The sequence below is a fragment of the Primulina tabacum genome, chromosome 10 (genome assembly GCF_025594145.1).
Source record: "Primulina tabacum isolate GXHZ01 chromosome 10, ASM2559414v2, whole genome shotgun sequence".
Classification (NCBI taxonomy): Eukaryota; Viridiplantae; Streptophyta; class Magnoliopsida; order Lamiales; family Gesneriaceae; genus Primulina; species Primulina tabacum.
The window spans coordinates 9,528,409-9,546,225 of NC_134559.1; positions in this window are offsets into that span (position 1 = coordinate 9,528,409).

The window sequence follows — 17,817 nt, forward strand, 5'->3', positions numbered from 1 at the left end:
ACTTTTATTACTTGTTTTTAACTAGAATTATGTGATTCTTGAACAGTTTATTTGATTTGTTGTTGTTTTTGTTGTTATAGTTTGGAAGTATAGAATAAGAGTGTGAAGTATTAAAAGTGTTGAATTGGAAAGTGCAAAAAGATAAAAAAATACATTAGCTGCAGCGCACCCGTGCTTATTCATGTACCGCACCCGCGGTAAGCTAGTGCACCTGCACTGAAATAGGCAGCGCACCTGCGCTCATACACCAGAACGAGGACCGCTCCCGCGGTCTGTTCTTCCCCGCACCCGCGGTCTTCAAAAAGCAGAATCCGGAAATTCTGTAACTTTGTGTGCTGCGCGTGGAAATTTGAGACTTTTGTGTGCTACGACTTCTATCTTGTCTTGACTATATTAAGACATCATTTGCTACTATCTAGATTATTGGGGAGCCAAGGAAAGAGAGAAGGAGGCTGCTACTAGATTGAAGATTAAACTCATCAAGTTTGGAAGAAATCTTTTGTACAACTCCGGGAACGGAATCAGCTCTTCAAACTCTTGTTCTAAGTTCTTCTTTCCTCTGTTTTTCATTTGTTATGTCTTATTTTAAAACTATGTTTTGTTGTTTTGATTGTGTTATTATGAACTAAGTTTTAATTCTAGAGGAATGATGGAACAAAACTAGAAATCATGTGTTAGAAGTTATAAATTAAGTTATTTAAGTTCTTCATATTGTTCATTTGTATTGTTCTAATCTTAATACTTTCAATGTATTGGCCATATTTTGAATGAATTATATGTTTACAATTTATCACTCGGAAGAGAAAATTATAAACAAGAAAAAGATCAAATACATCAATGGTATTTATAGAGTTCGGAAGGCCTATAATGCTTATCGAAGCCTATAGAGAATCTAGTGCTTGTTGTGTTATTTAATTGTAAATTGTTGATGGGACTGTCACAATTCATTTTTAGATAATAAATATCTACTTATTACTTGGAAGAGGGAGTAGATAATAAAAGGATTTTTTGCTAATGAATAAAAAGGACTTTTATAACAAAGCTAATAAGAATTACACATGGTGGATAGTTGCGTGAAATCGGACCTCTAGATCTTTTATCTCATTGTTATTTGCTAAAATTTGGTGTTATATATATCTATATTTATTTATTTTTAAATCCATTTTCAATTTAGTCATTCATAAAATCAAATTCATAAATTGATTTTTCTAAATAAAGTCAAGACTATTTTAATCACAAGCATTAATATACGTTTATTTACACAGTCCTCGTGGGATCGACACTTGTACTCAATAATATATTTTACTATAATTTGACGTTGTGCACTTGCGAGCAATTAAGAAAACACGCAACAAACCTCCATTAAGATTGATCTTCATGCTACTTATATCATTTTTGTTTGCAGAAAACTCGGACCTCCATTAATACTTATACCATTTTTGTTTGCAGAAAACTTATCGTCACAATACATCTACACAAATCAAAACATTTCTTCATAAAACAACACTTGTATAAAATTAGCCACATTTGGATGTTAGCTCACAAGCAATGCAAATATTAGTTCATGTTTCGCATTCTATTATCCTTTTTGAGTTTACATAATCTACCTATAAAAATGTGGATTGTGTATATTAATATTTTTCGATTGTGAAATGTGAGAACCCAAATTTTTGGGCATGTAATTAATTAAATATAGACATGTATAAGAATTTATTTTCGGGTTATAATAAATTCGAAAATATAAATAATACAAGGAAATCGAAATCCAGTTCAAGATACACATTAAATTAAGGGTGGATATCCACCTAATTGGAAGGAAATATTACATACAAGGCAGATTTACTTAACAAGGAAGCATCTAGAAATTTATGGAAGGAGTATCTCGAAATTTATGGAAGGAGCATCTCCAAATTTTGTAAAGAATATCAATCGAATTATGGTAATATTTTCATCTCACCCCCATAAATAGGAGGACCCTCCCATTCGAATTTCACACCTCAATTTCCAGTTTTTGCTCCAAATTTTCGAAATTTTTGCTTTCCAAAATTCTGCTGCAGTCATCAAAATTCTTTCCAAGTTCAGAAATTTGTTTCTCTCGCTCGGGTACTCGGAATCCGATCGCCACCGTTCATAATATGCTTTCATATGTGTTGAACAACATATCCAAATTTCAGAAAATCCAACGGTTAGTTTTTCGTTTATAGCCTTCGCAAGAAACATGCTCAAATTTTAGGCCGAAACAGCATACCTGCGGTTTTTCGTCCATAAGCAGGTCAAAAATACTTCCAAACCCGATCTTCACCGTTCATAATGTATTTGACGTACCTGTGAACGTCCTGAGAAAGTTTGAGCCCGATCCAACTGTTCAATAATGCGCAGAGAATTTTTCAAAATGGCTGATTTTTCGAGCGATGTGCTGCTGCGTTTTCGAAGTGTCAGTTGCATGATTCTTCTATGATTTCCGAGTTCTTCACATTTTATTCCAAGTCTAAGGTAAGTGGGCTTGTTTTAAATCCTTACTTTCGGTTATATGTTTTCTTGTTTTCGAAAAATTCGGTCGAGCACCGTCATTGTTTCTCTACGTTTTTTTGGAAATTTTGGTACGTTTACGTGTTGGCACTGTGAGGATTCGCTGAAAATGGGTGGGAACCCCAACATAAGGCCCTTCACGGTGGGATAGAACTGTTTTATGGCCTTGCCCCCTTAGAGGATTAAAAATTAAAGACTGATATCAGTAAACCATAGAAGGTGGAAAAATCGCAGTACTGTTATGATATGAGTATGATGATATGTTTTGAAAAGCATGATATGTTTATGTGTTATTTTCGAAAATTGTGTAAATATTTTTGTGTTGTGCTCGAACGGCCACCGATTACTGAGTGACAATCAAATTACTCACTCCCCTTACTCTACCATCCCCAGATAAATCAGAAGAACATGTCGAGGAAAAGAAACAAGACCAGTTTTGGGGCTGGTGAAATCAAGAATTTTAATTAGTTCGTCAATTCGTCGTTTATTTATTGCAAATGTTTTCGCGTGTTTCTATTTTATCGAGTTGTGAAGACAGTGAGCTTTTGGAAAATTTATGATAATAAACTGGTTTTGGTTTATAATGTACTACGAGGATGGTTGTTTTTCGATCGTGTGATAGTTAAACAACACCGGTGTCATAACCCCGTTCCCGGGACGTGACATTTAAGTGGTATCAGAGCCGCCAGGTTCATAATCCAATTGGGAAGAAAAATTTGTTAGATTAAGGCAAAAGGCTGATGCAGTCCCCTTCGGAACGACCAACGAGTAATATTACAACTTTGTTGTGAGGAGCATACTTCAAAGACCGAGTTTTTTTTATCTTTATTTCGTTATCAGATATGTTGACAACTTCAAGATTAGAGGATGTAGGGATGAGTTTAGGCGGGTTGACAGAATTATCACAATTCATGTCAAACCAAAGGCCTATGGAGCAGCCTGAGTTGTTTTCCAATGCCGGAAGGGAACGGAACACTTACATCTCCGCTCTTGGTTTCGCAGCCAGGTTTCGCTACATTGGAACCTTGGCCGAAAGATTTTCTTGGGACTGTAAAATTGTGGAAGAATTGCAAAGGAGATGACCAGCAAATGACAGTGAAATGGACAAGAAAATAAAGATTATAGATTCAGGGAGCATGCTTTTGATCTTCATGAATTTGTTCAGGAGTTGTATAACTTAAATCTCTCACGGAAATTGTTATAAATACCAAGATAAGTATATATAAGCTTACAATCAATGCAAATATTAGTTCATGTTTAGCATTTATAAAAATATTCCGTGAGTGTACGTAATTTATTAGAAATATCTAAATTTCCAAGTTGAGTAAGTCAAGAAAACTTGGACCTACATTAAGATTAATCTTCATGCTACTTATATCATTTTTGTTTGCAGAAAACTCGGACCTCCATTAATACTTATACCATTTTTGTTTGCAGAAAATTTATCGTCACAATACATCTACACAAATCAAAACATTTCTTCATAAAACAACACTTGTATAAAATTAGCCACATTTGGATGTTAGCTCACAAGCAATGCAAATATTAGTTCATGTTTCGCATTCTATTATCCTTTTTGAGTTTACATAATCTACCTATAAAAATGTGGATTGTGTATATTAATATTTTTCGATTGTGAAATGTGAGAACCCAAATTTTTAGGCATGTAATTAATTAAATATAGACATGTATAAGAATTTATTTTTCGGGTTATAATAAATTTGAAAATATAAATAATACAAGGAAATCGAAATTCAGTTCAAGATACACAGTAAATTAATGGTGAATATCCAACTAATTGGAAAGAAATATTAAATACAAGTAGCTTTACTTAACAAGGAAACATATCGAAATTTATGGAAGGAGTATCTCGAAATTTATGGAAGGAGCATCTCCAAATTTTGGAAAGAATATCAATCGAATTATGGTAATATTTTTATTTCACCCCTATAAATAAGAGGACCCTCAAATTCAAATTTCAGACCTCAATTTTCCAGTTTTTGCTCCAAATTTTCGAAATTTTTGCTTTCCAAAATTCTGCTGCAGTTATCAAAATTCTTTCTAAGTTCAGAAATTTTTGTCTCTCGCTCGGGTACTCAGAATCCGATCCCCACCGTTCATAATATGCTTTCATATGTGTTGAACAACATATCCAAATTTCAAAAAATCCAACTGTTAGTTTTTCGTTTATAGCCTTCGCAAGAAACATGCTCAAATTTTAGGCCGAAACAGCATATCTACGGTTTTTCGTCAATAAGCAGGTCAAAAGACTTCCAAACCCGATCTTCACCGTTCATAATGAATTTGACGTACCTATAAACGTCCTAAGAAAGTTGAGCCCGATCCAACGGTTCAATAATGCGCAGAGAATTTTTCAAGATGGCTGATTTTCCAAGCGATGTGCTGCTGCGTTTTCGAAGTGTCAGTTGCATGATTCTTCTATGATTTCCAAGTTCTTCACATTTTATTCCAAGTCTAAGGTAAGTGGGCTTGTTTTAAATCCTTACTTTTGTTTATATGTTTTCTTGTTTTCGAAAAATTTGGTCGAGCACCGTCATTCTTTCTCTACGTTTTTTTGGAAATTTTGGTACGTTTACGTGTTGGCACTGTGAGGATTCGCTGAAAATGGGTGGGAACCCCAACATAAGGCCCTTCACGGTGGGATAGAACTGTTTTTTTGCCTTGCCCCCTTAGAGGATTAAAAATTACGGACTGATATCAGTAAACCATAGAAGGTGTAAAAATCGCAGTGATGTTATGATATGAATATGATTATATGTTATGAAAAGCATGATATGTTTATGTGTTATTTTCGAAAATTGTGTAAATATTTTTGTGTTGTGCTCGAACGGCCCCCGCTTACTGAGTGACGACCATATCACTCACTCCCCTTACTCAACCCTCCCCAGATAAATCAGAAGAACATGTCGAGGAAAAGGAACAAGGCCAGTTTTGGGGCTGGTGAAATCAAGAATTTTAATTAGTTCGTCAATTCGTCGTTTATTTATTGTAAACGCTTCCGCGTCTTTCTAATTTATCGAGTCGTGAAGACAGTGAGATTTTGGAAAATTTATGATAATAAACTGGTTTTGATTTATACTGTACTACGAGGATGGTTGTTTTTCGATCGTGTGGTAGTTAAACAACACCGGTGTCATAACCCCGTTCCCGGGACGTGACATTTAAGTGGTATCAGAGCCGCCAGGTTCATAATCCAGTTGGGAAGAAAAATTTGTCAGATTATGGCAAAAGGCTGATGCAGTCCCCTTCGAAACGACCAACGAGTAATATTACAACTTTGTTGTGAGGAGCATACTTCAAAGACCAAGTTTTTTTTATCTGTATTTCGTTATCAGATATGTTGACAACTTCAAGATTAGAGGATGTAGGGATGAGTTTAGGCGGGTTGACAGAATTATCACAATTCATGTCAAACCAAAGGCCTATGGAGCAGCCTGAGTTGTTTCCAATGCCGGAAGGGAACGGAACACTTACATATCCGCTCTTGGTTTCGCAGCCAGGTTTTGCTACATTCGAATCTTGGCTGAAAGATTTTCTTGGGACTGTAAAAATTGTGGAAGAATTGCAAAGGAGATGACCAGCAAATGACAGTGAAATGGACAAGAAAATAAAGATTATAGATTCAAGGGAGCATGCTTTTGATCTTCATGACTTTGTTCAGGAGTTGTATAACTTAAATCTCTCACGGAAATTGTTATAAATACCAAGATAAGTATATATAAGCTTACAATCAATGCAAATATTAGTTCATGTTTAGCATTTATAATCCTCCGTGAGTGTACGTAATTTATTAGAAATATCTAAATTTCCAAGTAAAGTAAGTCAAGAAAACTTGGACCTCCATTAAGATTGATCTTCATGCTACTTATATCATTTTTATTTGCCGAAAACTCGGACCTCCATTAATACTTATACCATTTTTGTTTGCAGAAAATTTATCGTCACAATACATCTACACAAATCAAAACATTTCTTCATAAAACAACACTTGTATAAAATTAGCCACATTTGGATGTTAGCTCACAAGCAATGCAAATATTAGTTCATGTGTCGCATTCTATTATCCTTTTTGAGTTTACATAAGCTACCTATAAAAATGTGGATTGTGTATATTAATATTTTTCGATTGTGAAATGTGAGAACCCAAATTTTTGGGCATGTAATTAATTAAATATAGACATGTATAAGAATTTATTTTCGGGTTATAATAAATTCGAAAATATAAATAATACATGGAAATCGAAATCCAGTTCAAGATACACAGTAAATTAAGGGTGGATATCCAACTAATTGGAAAGAAATATTACATACAAAGCAGCTTTACTTAAAAGGAAGCATCTCGAAATTTATGGAGGGAGTATCTCGAAATTTATGGAAGGAGCATCTCCAAATTTTGGAAAGAATATCAATCGAATTATGGTAATATTTTCATCGCACCCCTATAAATAAGAGGACCCTCATATTCAAATTTCACACCTCAATTTTCCAGTTTTGCTCAAAATTTTCGAAATTTTTGCTCTCCAAAATTCTGCTGTAGTTATCAAAATTCTTTCTAAGTTCAGAAATTTGTGTCTCTCGCTCAGGTACTCAGAATCCGATCCCCACCGTTCATAATATGCTTTCATATGTGTTGAACAGCATATCCAAATTTCAGAAAATCCAACGGTTAGTTTTTCGTTTATAGCCTTCGCAAGAAACATGCTCAAATTTTAGGCCGAAACAGCATATCTACGGTTTTTCGTCAATAAGCAGGTCAAAAGACTTCCAAACCCGATCTTCACCGTTCATAATGTATTTGACGTACCTTTGAACGTCCTAAGAAAGTTGAGCCCGATCCAATGGTTCAATAATGCACAGAGAATTTTTCAAGATGGCTGATTTTCTGGGCGATGTGCTGCAGCATTTTCGAAGTGTCAGTTGCATGATTCTTCTATGATTTCCGAGTTCTTCACATTTTATTCCAAGTCTAAGGTAAGTGGGCTTGTTTTAAATCCTTACTTTCGGCTATATGTTTTCTTGTTTTCGAAAAATTCGGTCGAGCACCGTCATTCTTTCTCTACGTTTTTTTGGAAATTTTGGTACGTTTACGTAGTTGGCATTGTGAGGATTCGCTGAAAATGGGTGGGAACCCCAACATAAGGCCCTTCACGGTGGGATAGAACTGTTTTATGGCCTTGCCCCCTTAGAGGATTAAAAATTAAGGACTGATATCAGTAAACCATAGAAGGTGGAAAAATCGCAGTGCTGTTATGATATGAATATGATGATATGTTATGAAAAGCATGATATGTTTATGTGTTATTTTCGAAAATTGTGTAAATATTTTTGTGTTGTGCTCGAACGGCCCCCGCTTACTGAGTGACGACCATATCACTCACTCCCCTTACTCAACCCTCCCCAGATAAATCAGAAGAACATGTCGAGGAAAAGGAACAAGGCCAGTTTTGGGGCTGGTGAAATCAAGAATTTTAATTAGTTCGTCAATTCGTCGTTTATTTATTGTAAACGCTTCCGCGTCTTTCTATTTTATCGAGTTGTGAAGACAGTGAGCTTTTGGAAAATTTATGATAATAAACTTGTTTTGGTTTATATTGTACTACGAGGATGGTTGTTTTTCGATCGTGTGGTTGTTAAACAACACCGGTGTCATAACCCCGTTCCCGGGACGTGACATTTAAGTGGTATCAGAGCCGCCTGGTTCATAATCCAGTTGGGAAGAAAAATTTGTCAGATTATGGAAAAAGGTTGATGCAGTCCCCTTCGGAACGACCAACGAGTAATATTACAACTTTGTTGTGGGGAGCATACTTCAAAGACCGGGTTTTTTTTATCTGTATTTCGTTATCAGATATGTTGACAACTTCAAGATTAGAGGATGTAATGATGAGTTTAGGCAGGTTGACAGAATTATCACAGTTCTTGTCAAACCAAAGGCCTATGGTGCAGCCTGAGTTGTTTCCAATGCTGGAAGGGAACGGAACACTTATATCTCCGCTCTTGGTTTCGCAGCCAGGTTTTGCTACATTAGAACCTTGGCCGAAAGATTTTCTTGGGACTGTAAAAATGGTGGAAGAATTGCAAAGGGGATGACCAGCAAATGACAGTGAAATGGACAAGAAAATAAAGATTATAGATTCAGGGAGCATGCTTTTGATCTTCATGACTTTGTTCAGGAGTTCTATAACTTAAATCTTTCACGGAAATTGTTATAAATACCAAGATAAGTATATATAAGCTTACAATCAATGCAAATATTAGTTCATGTTTAGCATTTATAATCCTCCGTGAGTTTACATAATTTATTAGAAATATCTAAATTTCCAAGTAGAGTAAGTCAAGAAAACTTGGACCTCCATTAAGATTGATCTTCATGCTACTTATATCATTTTTGTTTGCAGAAAACTCGGACCTCCATTAATACTTATACCATTTTTGTTTGCAGAAAATTTATCGTCACAATACATCTACACAAATCAAAACATTTCTTCATAAAACAACACTTATATAAAATTAGACACATTTGGATGTTAGCTCACAAGCAATGCAAATATTAGTTCATGTTTCGCATTCTATGATCCTTTTTGAGTTTACATAAGCTACCTATAAAAATGTGGATTGTGTATATTAATATTTTTCGATTGTGAAATGTGAGAAGCCAAATTTTTGGGCATGTAATTAATTAAATATAGACATGTATAAGAATTTATTTTCAGGTTATAATAAATTCGAAAATAAAATAATCCATGGCAATCGAAATTCAGTTCAAGATACACAGTAAATTAAGGATGGATATCCACCTAATTGGAAGGAAATATTAAATACAAGACAGCTTTACTTAACAAGAAAGCATCTCGAAATATATGGAAGGAGTATCTCGAAATTTATGGATGGAGCATCTCCAAATTTTGGAAAGAATATCAATCGAATTATGGTAATATTTTCACCTCACCCCTATAAATAGGAGGACCCTTCCATTCAAATTTCACACCTCAATTTTCTAGTTTTTGCTGCAAATTTTCGAAATTTTAACTTTAAAAAATTATGTTGCAGTCATCAAAATTGTTTTCAAGTTCAGAAATTCGTTTCTCTCGCTGGGGTACTCAGAATCCGATCGCCACCGTTCATAATATGCTTTCATACATGTTGAACAACATATACAAATTTCAAAAAATCCAACGGTTTGTTTTTCGTTTATAGCCTTCGCAAGAAACATGCTCAAATTTTAGGCCGAAACAAGCATATCCTATGGTTTTTCGTCCATAAGCTGGTCAAAATTACTTTCAAACCCGATCTCACCGTTCATAATTTATTTGACGTACCTATGAACGTCCTGAGAAAGTTTGAGCCCGATCCAACGGTTCAATAATGCGCAGAGAATTTTTCAAGATGGCTGATTTTCCAGGCGATGTGCTGCAGCGTTTTCGAAGTGTCAGTTGCATGATTCTTCTATGATTTCCGAGTTCTTCACATTTTATTCCAAGTCTAAAGTAAGTGGGCTTGTTTTAAATCCTTACTTTCGGTTATATGTTCTCTTGTTTTCGAAAAATTCGGTCGAGCACCGTCATTGTTTCTCTACGTTTTTTTGGAAATTTTGGTACGTTTACGTGTTGGCACTGTGAGGATTCGCTGAAAATGGGTGGGAACCCCAACATAAGGCCCTTCACGGTGGGATATAACTGTTTTATTGCCTTGCCCCCTTAGATGATTAAAAATTAGGGACTGATATCAGTAAACCTTAGAAGGTGGAAAAATCAGCAGTGCTGTTATGATATGAATATGATTATATGTTATGAAAAGCATGATATGTTTTTGTGTTATTTTCGAAAATTGTGTAAATATTTTTGTATTGTGCTCGAACGGCCCCCGCTTACTGAGTGACAACCATATCACTCACTTCCCTTACTCTACCCTCCCCAGATAAATCAGAAGAACATGTCGAGGAAAAGGAGCAAGACCAGTTTTGGGGCAGGTGAAATCGAGAATTTTAATTAGTTCGTCAATTCGTCGTTTATTTATTGTAAACGCTTCCGCGTGTTTCTATTTTATCAAGTTGTGAAGGCAATGAGATTTTGGAAAATTTATGATAATAAACTTGTTTTTGTTTATACTGTACTACGAGGATGGTTGTTTTTCGATCGTGTGGTTGTTAAACAACACCGGTGTCCTAACCCCGTTCCCGGGACGTGACATTTAAGTGGTATCAGAGCCGCCAGGTTCATAATCCAGTTGGGAAGAAAAATTTGTCAGATTATGGCAAAAGGCTGATGTTTTCCCCTTCGGAACGACCAACGAGTAATATTACAACTTTGTTGTGAGTAGCATACTTCAAAGACCGAGTTTTTTTATTTGTATTTCGTTATCAGATATATTGACAACTTCAAGATTAGAGGATGTAATGATGAGTTTAGGCGGGGTGACAGAATTATCACAATTCATGTCAAACCAAAGGCCTATGGAGCAGCCTGAGTTGTTTCCAATGCCGAAAGGGAACGGAACACTTACATCTCCGCGCTTGGTTTCGCAGCCAGGTTTTGCTACATTGGAACCTTGGCTGAAAGATTTTCTTGGAACTCTAAAAATGGTGGAAGAATTGCAAAGGAGATGACCAGCAAATGACAGTGAAGTGGACAAAAAAATAAACAACAACAAACAAGCGAAAACAAGATACTCTAAATTCGGCACAATTATGACATGCTCGATTAGGACATATTTCCCTAAGAAGGATGAATAAGCTAGTGGGAGTAGGCATGTTTGATATGTCTGATATTAATTCTCTCACAACTTGTTAATCCTGTCTAAAAGGAAGGATGACCAAAATTCTATTTAAGGGCCATGTGGAGCGAGCCAAAAGATTATTGAATTTGATTCATACCGATGTGTGCGGTCCACTTAACATCACCACTAAGCATGGACATGCCTACTTCATCACCTTTACCAATGATTTTTGGAGGTATGGGTATATGTATTTGATGAAATACAAATCTAAAGCCTTTGAAAGGTTCAAAGAATTCAGAAATGAAGTAGAGAAACAGTTGGGACGTAGCATCAAGTCACTTCGATCGGATCGAGGTGGTGAGTACTTGAGTGCCGAGTTCCAAGAGTATCTTAGGGAGAATGAGATTCTCTCGCATTGGACTCCGCCTGCTACACCACAATTGAATTGTGTTTCAGAGCGTCGTAACCGGACTTTGATGGACATGGTTCGGTCTATGATGAGGTTCACGAAGTTGCCGCCATCCTTTTGGGGATATGACTATGAAATTTACTGTTTGAGAATGACCAGGTTTCAGAACGTCTCGCATTGAAACTCGTTTATGTTCTTCATAAGTTTTGATTCAAGTTATATAATGCTTCCGCACATTTTATTTTGTTTTAGGAATTTATTGTTGTAAGACAAGATTATTTTGAGTTAATTATGAAATAGTCTGGCTTTGGTTTATAATGAACTATGAGGCTTGTTGTTTGGCGATTATGTGATTGTTGAACAACGCCAGTGTCGAATAATCTCGGTCTTGGGACGTGACATTTAAATGGTATCAGAGTCGCCCTGTTCATAATCCTGCTGAGGATTTTGATAGAAAAATTTGACGAAGTTAGATTTTTGGCAAAAACTTAGTCATTCATATCCACCCCAATCTTAGATTTGGAACTCGTGACTTCTCATAGGAAACTCAAGAATTCTATTCCATTAATTATTCTGAACTGCTCTGGACTTGTAATCTTCAAACCATACGTCAATTCTCGAATTTTCCATCTTTGAGAAAATATTTAGAAAAACCCTTTTTGAATCAAATCTCGAATGATATGACTATGAAATTTACTATTTGATGTTTATTCACGACATTGTCATTTTGTAAGCTTTCCATTGTTTTTTAGGAAATGACTTCATACACCCCTTGTAACCATGCTCAACTTTTTTCCATATTTGAAATTCTAATAGAATTTATAACTTCGCGTAGGAAACTCGAAATCCAATTATGCCAATTGTTCCTTAATCCTCATGAATTATTTTTAATTCATATGAAAATATTCTGACTTTTTTTTTGCATATTTCATTGATTCTTCACCGAATATTTGTTATCCATATGCATAGGCATGTTCAAAAAAAAATAAATCTTATAGTCTTTGATGGAAAAGTAGGATTTAGTTTGAGGAATAAAAAATTTGGAATGAGTGTTTATGTGAATCGGACGATTGAAATTTCAATCTTCTAAGATATTATTTTTGAGATTTAAGTTAGTCTGACAGTACTGTGTCGTCGTTTGATTTTTAAGAATTTTATATTAGTGAAAATGTCTGAATACAAAATAATAATTATGATGATTGACAACTAGTGTTTGCATCACATGGTCGAAAAAAAATTAAGATATGATTATTGGGATTTATATGAAATCGATTTTGAGACTAGTCTTTATATTAAATGATCAATAAAAAATTTGAGATTTTTATTCTTTGGATTTAAGTTAAACTTATTTTAGGATTAGTGTCTATATTTAATCATCGATAGAAAGTTTTAAGTCCTGATTTTTGGGTTTAATTTAGACTGACATTTAAGTTAGAAGGTGATACTCATGAATAAATTTTCAATAGAGTTAACAAATTATATTTAGGATTTTAAGCAAATATATATACACATATAAATATATGTTCTTAATTTGAAAACATATGTTCTTAATTTGAAACGTCCTTTCCGATTTTTTTAATGGCAAAATTTTAAAAGAATTTAGCCATCACATTCACCCATGCAATTTTTCTTTTTTTGAAATTTTTAATCCTCTTTAGCCCAAATTTCAAAAATTCCATCTCCTAATTGTCATGTGATTAAATGCTTCTTATTTTAGAAATGTAAATACTTTAATTGACCCAAAATTTAGCACTCAATTAAGTACTAATTATAACAATTAAAATTGAATTAATGACCTTAAAAAGGTTACCATATATCTTCTCTAAAGTATCTATATAAATATCTTCTCATAGATGTAGAAAGTCACAAAAACAAAAAACAAAAAAAAAAAAAACAATTCTCTCATATTTTCGAGCCACCCTTCAACAAGTTTAAAACAAACCTAAAGATTTTCAATTTCGTGTTCGCAAATGACAACACAAGACAAGACCTTTATGAACCTCGTGAAATGAGATCGGTTACGGTGCTCGAATGCTCAACGGAATTTCAAAAATAGTTTTACCATAAGAAAACTGAGCACCTCGCTATATTGTGTAGCAAATAACAAAAACAAACAAATTTCATACATAGTTTGTTTAGAATTTTTACCTATCAATCACAAGGATTGATTATTAGCATCAACTAAGTTGTAAACAACCTAGTATGGACGGCTATTGCAAATAGAAGGCGCCAGTCTATAGATAAACAACTTAGCTCTTGAAAGGTTGACTCAATCTACAAGCTTCCAAGAGCACACCTTGCTCAAAAGGATTTTTCCTTCAAATCAGGTTCACCACTAGCTTCAAAGATCCACTCTACCACTAGTAGAATTTCCTTGATTTACTTCGCATATTCAATGAAGTAATAGGTATATAATTGCCGAAGTAGACGCATGTGAAGTAATAGGTAATCATTTTACTTCGCATTATCACCGAAGTCGCATCCAAGAAATTAGCGAAGTCTTTGGTCGAAATTAGATTGATGCTGAAGTAAAACAACGTCTTCTACCTCGTCGATTTCGTAAAGTGCAGAAGTAATAGCTTATATATAACTGCATAGTTTACATTGAATGATGAAGTAAATATGTTGTATAACTTCACAGGTTTTGTATTTTGTGAAGTAATTGATGCGAATGACTTCGCTATTATGGAACTACATTCTAATTAGAGACGGTTTTTGTGGGATAGACCGTCGCTCAGTTGCGACGGATTTTTAATACCGTCGCTAATTAACCACGGTTTAAATACAAATCGTCGCTACTTAGCGACATATTTACTTATACCGTCGCTAATTAGCGACTGTTAATCTCAAAACTTGTCGCTAATTAGCGACGGCCTATCACAAAACCGTTGCTAATAAGCGACGGAATATTTCAAAATCGTCGCTAATGTGCGACAGTATCTAAAAAACAGTCGCAAATTATTTTTTTTTTAAAAAAAATTATTTTTATAATTTAATAAAAATATTTAATTTTATAATTACTTATACATATTTTTAAATAATCTCCTCAACTAATCAAAATATTATATTTTTAAATAATATATAAAATGATTTAACTTTCAATAAAATAAACGAACAACAAAATTAAATTCTTGATCATAAATTAAAAAGATAAAATAAACGAACAACAAAATTAAATTCTTGATCATAAATTAAAAATTGAAGCTAAAAAATTTATCTAGAGTGAAAATAAAATAGTTCAAGAGAAAAAAATAGACCGAAAATGTGAAGCGGTGCGGAAGAAAATGAAAGAGGACGGGGATATTTATAGGCAATTTGTGAAGGTGTAGAAACCATTGCTATTAGCGACGGTTATATTTAAACTGTCGCTGTTAACGACAGTGTTTGCACCGTCGCCGATTTAATTAGCGACGGATTCGCCGATTTAATTAGCGACAGATTGTTTTAAACCGTCGCTATTTAGCGACGGTTCATTAATTCAGTCGCTATTTGAATCGGTGACGGTGCAAAAACTGTCGCTACTAGCGACAGGTTTACAAAAGCCGTCGCTACTAGCGACAGGTTTACAAAAGCCGTCGCTAATGAGCGACGATTTTGCCGAAACCGTCGCGGATACACCAACATTAATGTTTCAAATTTTTAAATGGCTTTGTTTTTTGTTTGTAAATATTTGATCTTTTGTTATTTCACAATTTATATTTTTAAATTTTTTTTAACTTTTCTCTTCATTAAAATTATTCTTTCGAAGTAAAATGATACAAAAAATTAGAAGTGAAGCCCGTGTTTTTTAAATTGTGAAGTAAAAAATAATGTTTTACTTCGCCGCTGTTATTACCGAAGTTAATTGATATATACTACTTCATAATTAATCATTGCCGAAGTAACTAGTGGCGAAGTAAAAGCCAAAAATTCTGCTAGTGTACTCTTACACTAGAAAAAGTGAAGCATTTTTCTTTGAGAAGTTTGCTATCAAATCATCAAAATGATGAAGCAAAAATTGGAGAGGAATAAGCTCAAAATTTCGGACATTTCATGTATAGAGGAGAAAAGGAAGAGTTTTCATGGTGCATGAATAAGTAAAAAGTAATTTCCAAAGGCATGCTTGCCTTTAACTCAAAAGTTGGCTGCTAACCTTTCATCTCCTCATGCATGCATTTTATTTGGGCTTGTAACAATTACAAAGCTCATGGACTTTAATTTAAATATCTCAAACACATTTGAGAACAATTAAATTTTGCTTGAATTTACTAAAACCCTACAAGTTGAATAATTATTTTCAATTGGGCTATACAAGACCCAATGTTATTTAATTAATTCAACACCTTGAATTAATTTAATTATTTGGACTCTACTAGGTCCACTAGTGTTTAATTAATTTAACACTTGAATTAATTTAATTTAGTCCATAATAATGTTTATTAAAATCAAAATTTTCAAATACATTATTTATTTGCCAACTTTTAATTTAGGAACACTTCCACAAATTAAGAGTTACATTCCCCATATAGAAGTTATACTTCTAATTTTCCTTGTACTTATAAACTACTTTATAAGTCGTTCAACACATTGAACTGATTTCCTTCTCAACGAGATCTAGAAAGTTAGAACTTGTGTGACCCTCAATGGTTCAATGATACAACTAGCAGTGAGTTCACACCTCTATGTGATTCGGGACTAAACATGTCATTATATGAGCATACCCCAGTTGCTCCATTCTTACTTATCAACTCCTTGATAATAAGAACGTCAGAACTCAAGTCTGATAGTACCCAACCAATCATGTTAAACGCCTAGCAGCATCACTTACATGATTCCTTAGGTATCGAATGATAGTGTCTGCAAGAACCATTCCAGTATGGTTAGCTTACAGTACAGTCCCTTCATCTCATATATCCTGACCGATTCGACAACTATTGGTATATTGAAAGCTGTCGAAGAATCGATACTATGTGTCATGTCGTAGTTGCATCGATGATATAATTTAAGAAACTCCGTTCTTAATTACCACCAACACTCTGATCAGAGATTTCAAACTACATATACATGAGATCACATAGGATACCATACCCAAAGGTAAGCGGTAAATCCCCGACTACAATGCATCGACTTCTATATGTTTCGACAAAACACCCAACCTTTGAACCTGATGAACCCATATGAGTCGGTAAACAAGTCAGATTGCAATGCTAGCATATAGAGTCACAATATTGTCACGGGTCATAAGGACAAATGGTGTACAACCATAAAATAGGACGTTTTCACTCGATAAGTGAGAACCCGTTGAAAGTCCTTTATGGAGGGTTGTTCAGTGCACTCTACAAGGAGCACCTATCTGCATGCTCGGACATCACAATGTCCCCTAACAATGAAACATGGTACTCATATAGCATATACTAGTCTCAAACTCAAGCGACCTTTATCCTTCTTAATGGTGGCTGAATCGAATAGGAACTGTTTAGAATATATAGTATTCCAAATATGAGTTTCATGATACTCATCATATAAGCATCTCATATTCTTTCTACTATTTGTATATTCAAGGACTTTATCTATGCATCTAGCATTGGTATATAGATAAAGATGTGCCAAAGCAATAATTTCAAATATTATTAAAATAAAGATTGTTTATACATGGAGTTTAAACATGAACCCTCGGGCAATACTTGGCTCGATAGGCACCTACTCTAACAATTTCCCAGTTGAACTAGAGCCAACTACCTATATGCTTCAAACCCATCGATTCGTGATGTTTCTCGAATAATGTTTCAGGTAAAGGCTTAGTTAGTGGAATCAACAACATTATCTGTGGATCCGACTTTGACAGTCGACACTTCTCATCTTTCCACAATCTCTCAGAAGATATGGTACTTTATCAATATATGTTTGGATTCTGATGAGACCTTCGCTCCTTCGCCTGAGCAATGGCTCCCGTGTTGTCCCAAAACACCGGGACTGGAGAAACTCTATCAAGAATGACGCCCAAATCTTGGAGGAAATTCCTTAACCAAACAGCCTTCTTTGCTACAGCAATGTATTCGGCCTCAGTAGTGGAATCTGCAGTATTGTCTTGCTTGGAACTCTTCCAAGAGACAGCAGCATCATTTGGCATGAATATGAACCCAGATGTTGAATTTGAGTCATCG